The sequence below is a fragment of the Zosterops lateralis genome, assembly GCF_965231275.1.
Source record: "Zosterops lateralis genome assembly, chromosome: W".
NCBI lineage: Eukaryota > Metazoa > Chordata > Aves > Passeriformes > Zosteropidae > Zosterops > Zosterops lateralis.
Genome location: NC_139801.1, coordinates 4723633 through 4733120, shown reverse-complemented (window position 1 = coordinate 4733120; position 9488 = coordinate 4723633). Strand labels below are relative to the sequence as shown.

The 9488-nt window shown below is 50.9% G+C and overlaps 1 long non-coding RNA gene across 1 annotated transcript; it reads left to right on the top strand.

Moving 5' to 3' along the window:
• Positions 1–258: 258 nt before the first annotated feature.
• On the top strand, positions 259–7701 carry LOC310922036. The gene is made up of 4 exons (XR_014592278.1): positions 259–775; positions 2478–2820; positions 5891–5966; positions 6082–7701. It is a non-coding gene; the product is annotated as an uncharacterized lncRNA (long non-coding RNA).
• Positions 7702–9488: the final 1787 nt, after the last annotated feature.

The following is a 9488-nucleotide window of genomic DNA, read 5'->3' as shown; positions in this document are numbered from 1 at the left end:
CTGGAGATAGCTTGATGCAATTCGGATGAATGCTGTTTGTGTCGTGAGGCAGTGACATGCTGCGATTGTCTCTGTGATCGTTGTTTGCCACGAGCTGCAAACGCAGTGACTTGATTGTCTGAAGCTTCTGAGTCAGTGTCAGAATCGGAAGGAAAAGGACAATTCGTTGGTTCGGGGCTGCGCGACCGCACTGGTCTTTCTATTGTTGCAGCCGCTGCAGCTGTTGTTGTCATGGACGACATGGTTGCCAGGTGCTGTGGAGGTGGCTTCCTGCCCGCAGGGGAGGGCGAGCGTTCGGCATCGCTGTGCGCCGCTGTGTGCCGGCACGTGACATACTCTCTCTGTTCCAGGTCGCTCTGTGCCCACGCACGCTGACGCTGGATCTGCTCTGCCTCGCACTCCGCCTTGCGTTCCGCCTCTGCGCTGCATCACTTGGGACTGCCCATCTCCGCCCTCGGCCCTGCCTGAGTCTCCGCCTGTCTCTACGCCCACAGAGTCCACCGACCGAGCCATTTCCGGTTCGCTCTCAGTCCGTCTCAGCGGCCAAAGAGACAAGTCCTTCACCTGAGTCACATGATCTAAAACGTCTTGCGGGGTGGGGCTGACGGGAGCGCTCAGACTGCGAATTGGGCGGTTGTAAATGCCGAAAAGTTTCACAACTCTGGCGGGTTTTTGGGATGGAAGGGATGGATTTTCTGGTTTTGCCTGCTCTGCCCCTTCTAAAACCTCGATCGCTGCTGTAGCCGCTTTTGTCTCAGCCGAGACAACTTGCAAGGTACGATGTACTTTTCACCACACCATGCCAAGCGCACGGGCACTATTCCCGTCTTTCCCTGCGGGAACTGCTGAACTCCAAAGCATTTCTCCAACCTCCCTCCATTCCGCGGCACTGAACAACAAGGACGGCGTATGTAGCTTTCCATTTTTCCGGGCCCACGGGGCCAACTGCTCTAACTCACTCTCCTTCAGTTTTTCATCTCTCCTAGAGAGAATATTACAAAGCAGCTGCACGGCCGCACCGAGATCGGCATCCATCTTGTCTCTGAACTGTCTCTCCCCGCTGCGGCTTACCTTCTGCCACGGGATGGCACTGACGCTCTTCTGTGGTGTCAAATGGCCAGCCTCGCGACTCCAACCCCCGCTCCTTGTCGCTCAGCCCATCCGGTCTCAATCCCTCTCGCTTCCAAGCCGGTTCCGAGTCAGGTCCAAGCAAGGAGGCTTAATGATGTCTTACCGCATCTAAGCTAGAACTCTTGCGGATTCTTACTGCATGCAAGTTACAATCCGCACGAGAACTCCCACCACAATTAAAACAGAGTTCTCACACACACGTCTAGACGATTTTCTGCATTTAAGCAAACGCATCTAAGCAAAACACATTTAAGCGAAGGTGTCCCTGTATTCAGGCACCATTATGAAGCCAGGGATACCGATAATAATAATAGAGGGTTTGGACTGGAGCAACGCAGATCCGACCACTGTGGTTACTTCTACATTGTCCGTTTATTACGTGCAGCACGGCGGCTTATATACAATTCTACATAGTTTATACATGTAATAACTTTTTCATTGGCACACAGCAGAGGAAAGAATGCAAACATTATTTGGTTTACTCTTAAGGTGGCTAACACGTGCCTATTAACAACTCTATTCAGTGACCTTCAGCACCCCATTATTTTTCCCAAACATCTTAATATCTAATTCTAACTGCGCCACAACTTACTAAGGAATTTTATCTGCGTCACAGGCTTCAAAGCCTCAACAAGGCCTCAGGTCAGGCTTCAGTCAGGGTAATTCAATATCTAGATGTAAATCATGTCCTCCTTCCCTGAGGAATTCTGCAACAGAACTGCATGACAGAGATCTTCTTCCCTGGTCCTGCCCATTTTCCCTGTCCCTGAAAAGTCCCTGAGGAGGGACCAGCACACCCCTGCAGGGGCTGGGGGACTTTGGGGCTCAGCAGATCATGAGTCATGGGGGGAGACTTGGAAAGATGCCATCCCTGGGGGCTGGGGGCTTTCCTTTCCCAAGTGGGAATTTTCCTCAGGGCCACTTCCTCAGCAGCTCCATGTGCCAGAGCTGCCAGAATCTGCTGAGCGGGCATGGAGAGGCCATGCAGGGTAGGGAGCAGCCTCCCATGCAGCAGGTTCAGATGTGAGCTGAATTCCCATTGATTTCTAATCAGTGAGCTCATATTCCCCATGGCTGCTGTGGGACAGGGTCAACAGCGAGGGGAGGGGGGACCTCGCACTTGGGGTGGTCCCGGGGTGGGACTGACAGAGCCGCTGACAGAGGCTCTTATGGCTCCAGAGATGCTTTGGAGGGTTTCTGGAGCCTCAGTTATTGTCTGGCTGAGTCCTGCTCGGGGGAGAGCAGCGAGGGAAGGATGTCTGAGCCATAAACCACGTTGTCTTTTAATGAACAAGACTCCCGGGGGATCAGGACTATTTTTTACTCTGTTGTTTTTCTTTCCTCAGCTCCAGGAAAGTTTGTGAGTGTTGCGTCTGCCAACTGCAGGCCAGATGCTCCAGGAGAACTGGAGTCGTGTCCCATCCAGCCTGACCCAGCCCAGCCTCCCCACAACATTCCCATCTGCTCCCAGGCTGCCCCAGAGCTACAGGTCCAAGCTGTGGTCACACCAACCAAGACCAACCATCAGGGTTTGATATTCCAAAGATGCTCCCAGGAGAGCAGTGCTGTAACATTCCCCACGAGGAACCTTATTAATGCTGCTGCTGAAAGAAAAGCAGTAATTAACCCTGAAATCCAAGTGTTGGAGTGGTTTGGAAGAAAAGTGAGTCCAGGCTCACTCTCCTAAGGGTGAGGAAAGTGCACAGAAAGCACAGGGATGTCACTGTTTTCCTCTCCCTGCAAAGCTGATCTTCTTGGGTGGCTGTGGGGAAGTGTTGCTCTGATTAGGAATGGCAGTAGAAACGACACACAGACTCTCAGGCTTGTTATCAAGTGAGAGCAATCTTTACTCTTTGAAATCTTTTATAGACAGTGCTGATGGAATAAAACTTCATTGGACAGCAAACCAACACATCACCATCATTGCACAGTTAGGAACAACACCCCTCAATCATTTCTTGCAAGTAAACAACAGGCACACAAACAACACCTGCAAGGATTGTTTTACTTTCTCCAAGGACTGTTTGAATTCCTCCTTCCAGTTTCTCAGGACACAATATCTCAGGCCAGTATGAGAAATCTGTGTGACTTAGTTTCACACAGACACTGTGCTGCTGCCTGATTTCTCGCATTCAGCATCAACAGGGAAGGACTTTCCTGCAGAACCCCAATTGCTCACCCCACCTTTCACACCTCCCCCTTCAATGACAGGGACCTGCTTCAGAGCCTGAGGATCCCAGGAGGAAATGAGGAGGGAAGAAAATTAACATTTGGAACCCAGCAAACATGTGCTGAAATCTGATTCCAGACTAACTGGAGACCAAACTCCAGGCTGTGCCCTTTAAGGACAGGCTGTGGTGGCACACCTTGATCTGGGTTTGGTAGGACAGTGTGACAGGGATGGTCTCTTCTCCTTCACTTCCATTGCTGTGAAACTCTCTTGGAGCCAGGAAAGTGCCCTGAGGTGTCTGGCTGGGGCTAGGATCTGAGCCCTGGCTGCTGGGATCTTTCCTCTGGGGGAAAGGTGCCTGGCAGCCCCCAAAACCAACTGTGGGCTCACTGGGCTGTGTTGGGTGGGACCAGTCAGGGCTCTGATGCCACAGCAAACCCAGGGGCACTGGTGTGGAGGGGCTTTGAAAGATGACCACTGGGTTGTGCTGGGAATGCTGCAAGCCCAATCCCTGTGGTGGGAACATGGCTCTGCCCCACCCACAGCCCCTCTGAGCATGGAGAGGTCCCACCCTCCACCTCAGCCCTTCTCTCCCATCACAATTCCAGCTCCACTTGGGATCGATGCCAGGAACCTATCCAAGTTGCACCTGTGACCAGCAGGGATCAAGGAATGGGCAGGGCCCTTCTCTGCCCAGCAGTGGGGACCTAAATTAAGATGTTCTGTCCCCTCAGCAGAGCCAAGTGACATTTCCCAGCACAGGCACTTTAAAAAAGAACAATAAATTGGGAGATCTATACCAAGGTCAGCTATAGGACCAGGATCCCCTTTCAGGGAGTATTTTGGGATGAAGGTACTACTGCTGTTCGTCGGTTAATCCCTCTGCCCTCCCCATCAACCTCCAGAAAGGACTTTGCAGCCCCACTCCAGCCAGGAATAAATCAGGAAATGGCACTTTGCCCTCCCCAGGAATAGGCTCTCCCCAGCCCCTTGAACCCGGCATCTGAGCCCAGCATCTGCTCAGGGGGAGACCCTGCCACAGTCAGGCTGTGTTCAGCTCCCAGAGATCCATGGAACACATGTTCAGCTCCTGGGCACCCATGGGACACAGGTTTGGCTCTCAGGGATCCATGAGACCCACACACATCCATGAGCTCCCGAGGACATGGTGAGGAATTCATCAGAGTGGGAATGGGAACAAAAACAGACCCAAAATCCTGTGATTAACACAAACCCATGCAGGGCTGGAGTGGCTGCAGAGAGGAGCTGCCAAGCCCTGCCCTCCTCTGCAGATCAAGATTCCCAGCATCATTAACCAGATAATTAAACATTTCCTCCCACTTAAGTGTTTCTCAAATCCATGACCCAGTGTCACCTATTTAAAGGGCTCTGAGAATTTCGTGTGTGATGTGCTGGGCTAAGGCTTGGTGTGACAGAGTGCTCGGGGACAGGAGGTGGCTGTCCAGATGTCGCCTTCGTGCTCCTCACCTGAGGTCATTCCCATGGAGCTGTTCTGTGTTTTTCCAGAGCCCAGGTGGGATGTGAGGCACTGCAGAGAGGGCTTAGGGTGCACTGAGGTGCTGTGGGTGTGGGGACTGGAAGCCTCCACAGGTGCAGGGAACATCTTAACATTGTAGAGGGGCTTTGGCAGAGTTTTCCACAGCTCTGCAAGTCCTGGAGTTAATTGAATCCAAGTGTGGGAGCAGAGCTGTGCCCTTGGAGCTGTGGCGGGCAGTGGGAGCAGCTTGTTCTTCTGTTCCCTGCTTGCTTTGAGTTCTCTCCTTTGAAAGGGAGGCTTCTCTGCCTTCCCATCAAATGTGGCTTTTCCAAGTTTCAAAGCCTTTTGGTCTCTTCAGGGAATGCTCTGCAGGAGGCTGGGCATGGCTTGGCCCTCCCAGCCTCCTCCTTGCATCCACTTTCTGTCCTCCCCAGGATTCCATCAGCAGGGGATCCCCCTCTCTCCTGCCTGGCCTGAGACATCCCAGCCACCCCTGTGGACCCTGGGCTGGAAGCTGAGAGATGCTGCTCTGAGGAGGACATGGGTGGCTCTGGAGCAGAGCAGAGCAGGGAGTAGAGTGGGCAGTGCCCAGCCACAGGAGCCCAAAGGGTGTCCAGGTGTCCACTGGTTTTAAGACTGATCAATAGATTCCCTGGCAATGCTGATCCAACACACCCCTCTCCAGCTCCTCATCCCATTTTGGGATGTTCCTGCTTGGCTTTCCACTTGAGACTTTGGCATCCAGCTCCCCAGGGAATGGTAAAATCCCAAGGCTGCAGAGTATTTGGACAACGCTCCCAGGCACAGGGTGGGATTGTTGGGATGTCCTGGGCAGGGCCAGGGGTTGGACTGGATGATCTCTGTGTATCTTTTCCAGCTTGGGAGATTCCATGATCTTCATTTTCCTTCCCAGAGGATTCAGCTGGTGCAGGACCAGGTCTGCCCTCACCAGTAAATGTGATGAGGGACCAATATTTTGATCCATTTTTTCCCAACACCTTTGACAAAATCAGGGATTTATAGCCAGGTCTTGGCAGGAGGGACAGGCTTTTTCCCAGGGGCATTGGCAAATTCAAGTTCTTTATTCCCAGAGACGCTCCCAGCTGTCAGCCACCATCACCATGGGGCAAGAACGGGGAGCTGAGCCAAAAGTCCATCACTTCTGGGGTAAGTGTTCCAAGGGGGATGAGATTCCCACACACCTCAGAGCTGTGTCCCCAACCCACTGGAGCTGCAGCTCTCTAAGGATGCCTCTACTTCCACAAAATTCCACTTGTTCCAGGAGGTTGGGGACCACTGGCTAACAAGGCTTCAGTCCCAGTCACTCCAGAGGGATCTGCTCATGGAATGGAAGGGCTCCAGATGCCCTCAGCTTCCAATTCTCCTGGGAGCCTTGCACAGAGCATCCAAGGAGGGGAGAGATCCAAGAGCTCAGTCTGGGAAGGCGACATGGTTGTGGCTCTGGGAGGATTTCAGGAATTAAAAGTGAAATTACAGATGAATCTATCAAAATATGTATTTTTATTCCTGGCATTTTTATGGAGACTCATGCAAAGAGGAGAAAGCCCATCCCATACTGCATTCCCAGCCTCCTGCTCTCCAAGGTTATTTATGGGCTTGCTACGCAAGTTGGGTTTTTTCCTTCTCATCTCTTCTCTTCTCTTCTCGCCTCGCCTCGCCTCGCCTCTCCCCTGCTTTTGCAAATGTCCTAGGTTACAATGTAAGATGTGCCCAAAGTATGTATTCTATCACCATCTTCATGAGCTGTTGAAACCAGGTGGGACAGTGTTTCCTGTGCCCTGTCCCTCCTGACTATCTTCTGTTAATGGGCCCATCAATGCCTTGCCCATGACTCATAGGTAAGTCCCTCTGGGAGCTCTCTGTTTAATGAGCAATCAAGGACCCACTGCATGACTCATAGAATGATATCAGCCCATTGTGAGATGCTCTACTCAGGGAAAGGAGCCAAGCATTCCCACCTGGATATAATCTGGGATTTGGGACAGCACATGGGGCTCTTACCCTCTGGATTCCTAGAGGACAAGAGCTACCAGACCTTTCTACGGGATCACTGCTTCAACAAGACCACTTCATCTGGACTGCTACCACCACCCTTACTAACAGGGTGTCAGGTTGTATTCTGACTCTGTCAGTGGTCTTGTTGGGGAAGATGAATCAGGGAAACCTTATAAATATGATTGCTTAGCAAAAGATTCTGAAAACATGAAACCTAGAATCAAAATAGAAATGGAAGCTTACTTTGAGTTGTAGGATACCGAGTCTTAGTTACTATTTAACCTGAAGACAATAGCCTAGCCAGCTGAAGGAGAATCCCTTTTGATTGAACAATACCTTTCTGCTGGCTAAGGAATCCAAAGGTCAATGTAGCAAAACAGAAAAGTCTAGAGTAGTTTTTAGAGTTTAAAATACAACATACGGTAATGTAGTAGTTCTCATAGGCTGTATGTAGATTCTATAGGATTTTGTGTCTTGTATTGGTTGGTCACTGTAAATTAGAATATTCATCACAAAAGGAGATATAATGTATTGTAACCAGGACCTCGCTCTCTTTTCCCTGCTCTTTTCCCTGCTCTCTTACCTCTGCTCTCTTCCCCCTGCACTCTGACCCCTGCCACCTTGCTCTCTCGCTCCCCTCTTCTTAGCCCATACTCTCTTGCTCTCTCTCCCTCTCTCTTTGGGACTTTCCTTCAGCCGAGGCTGGTGGCTGAAGGCAAGGCCCTTTCTACCCACGACCCTTGCAATAAAACCACATATTCTAGAATATCTCAGGTTTGCATTGTACCTTGTCCCTGTAAGTCACGGATGCTTCTACATGGTCTTTTGTACTATTGCATTTATTTTATTTTACCTTTTTTCCCCTCCTATTAAATTGTATTTCTGACTTGGAGTCTCTCACTGGTTTTGCTTTCAAACCAGCACAGCAAATTGAATTATTTAAATGCATTGTTTGGCAGCCTCAAATCCCAGCGTTTACCTCTCTTTCCCCCTTGGCTGCCATTTCTTTCTCTCCTTTCTGCTCCTGCATTTTCAGGATCATTTCCTGTGTTGTTCTAGTGGCATTTATTGAAACTTGCACAAAAAATATCCTTCAATGCCACCATTTCAGCCCTGACAGCAGATTTATGGGGGCAGGAAGACACCCATGGTGGGGAGGTTTTGCCAGGAGAAAGAAAGGAAGGAGGGAAAGGAAATGTAGTGGAAAAGCAAAGGATGTCCAGAGCTGGGGAGCAGGGAGGATCCACGGAGGTGAGGGAACAAGGGGACAGTCCTGCTCATCCACGGGTGACACACGTGGTGACATGGGCATGACACATGTGGGCATGGAGGGGTTTAGTGTCAGGGTTCTGTGAGTGCATGGAGGGAGCACAGACACCCCTGGGTGGCCTCAGGCACCAGTAACACTGAGGGCATGGCCTGGAGAGGGCCTGGCATGGCTTGGGGGTGCTTGGGCACACCTGGGGCACACTTGGGACATGCTTGGTGTGCACTTGGAACATGCTTGGTACATGCTTGTCTCATGCTTATGTTCTGGTTTGGGTTGAATTAGGGGAAAACCTTCAAGGAATCCCCTAATAACAAAACCTCTACCACCCCTCCCCCCAACCCTGGGTTTGGGAAGGAATCTCTTGAACACAAAGTGGAAAAAACCGGTTTATTAACAAATGAATAAACACCCCCCGACACAAGGGAAAAAAAAAAGAACAGAAAAAGCTCAGGTTACTGTGAGGGGAGGGGCGCGCAGCTTCTTTTACAAGCCCCGGCGATCTTCCTCGGACTCCTCCAGCCAGATCAGCTCCGGGTGCCGGTCCTAAATCTTAAAGGGGGGGGGGGGGGGAGAAAGGGAGAAGAGGAAAAGGGAAAAAAAAAAAAACAAACAGAGCACAGAGGCGGCAGAAAGAAAGGAAGAAAAAACAAAAGAACGAAAGGGCAAGAAACTAGCAGAAAATTGCAAGACAGCGAGCGCCTAGAAGCAGGGAAGCCAAAGCAAAGCAAAGCGGAGCCAGCCCAGCAGGCCAGTGCCCGCCCCCCCTAAAGGGGACGGAACACCTTCTTAGACATAACAAGGGTGTCCACGATATGGGATTATGGGATAGAGAGCACTGTCAACCCAGGACAGCTTGGTAAGTACTTGGCACATGCTTGGTAAGTACTTGGCACATGCTTGGTGTGCAATTGGTGTGCAGTTGGTGCACGTTTGGTACATGCCCCGTCCATCCTTTGTGTGCACGTGAGGCTTGGGGCACTCTCGGTGAGCACTTGGAGCACTCTTGGGACACATTTGGTGACAATTGGTTCGTGCTTGGCACACACTTGGTTCATGCTTGGTGCACACTTGGCACGCATTTGGCACATATTTGGTGCTCACTTGGTTCATGTTTATTGCACTCTTGGATCCATCCCTTCATGGGCACCCGGCGCTGCTTCCAGAGCCTTCTCCAAGCTGAAACACCGTGGAGAAGCCACTCTTGGAGCCATTTGAAGGAGCGCCACTCTCCAGCCTCACTATCTCTAATCCGGCTTCAAAGCCAGATTCTTCTATTTCCATATTGACTTATGATTCCTTTAATTGACTTTCTTGCCTCGGAATTGTACTTAATTAATCTGATTACATTTCTGCTTCTAATTAAAGAGTTTCTGTGTTGCAGCCCAGAGGTGAGGATGTTCCTG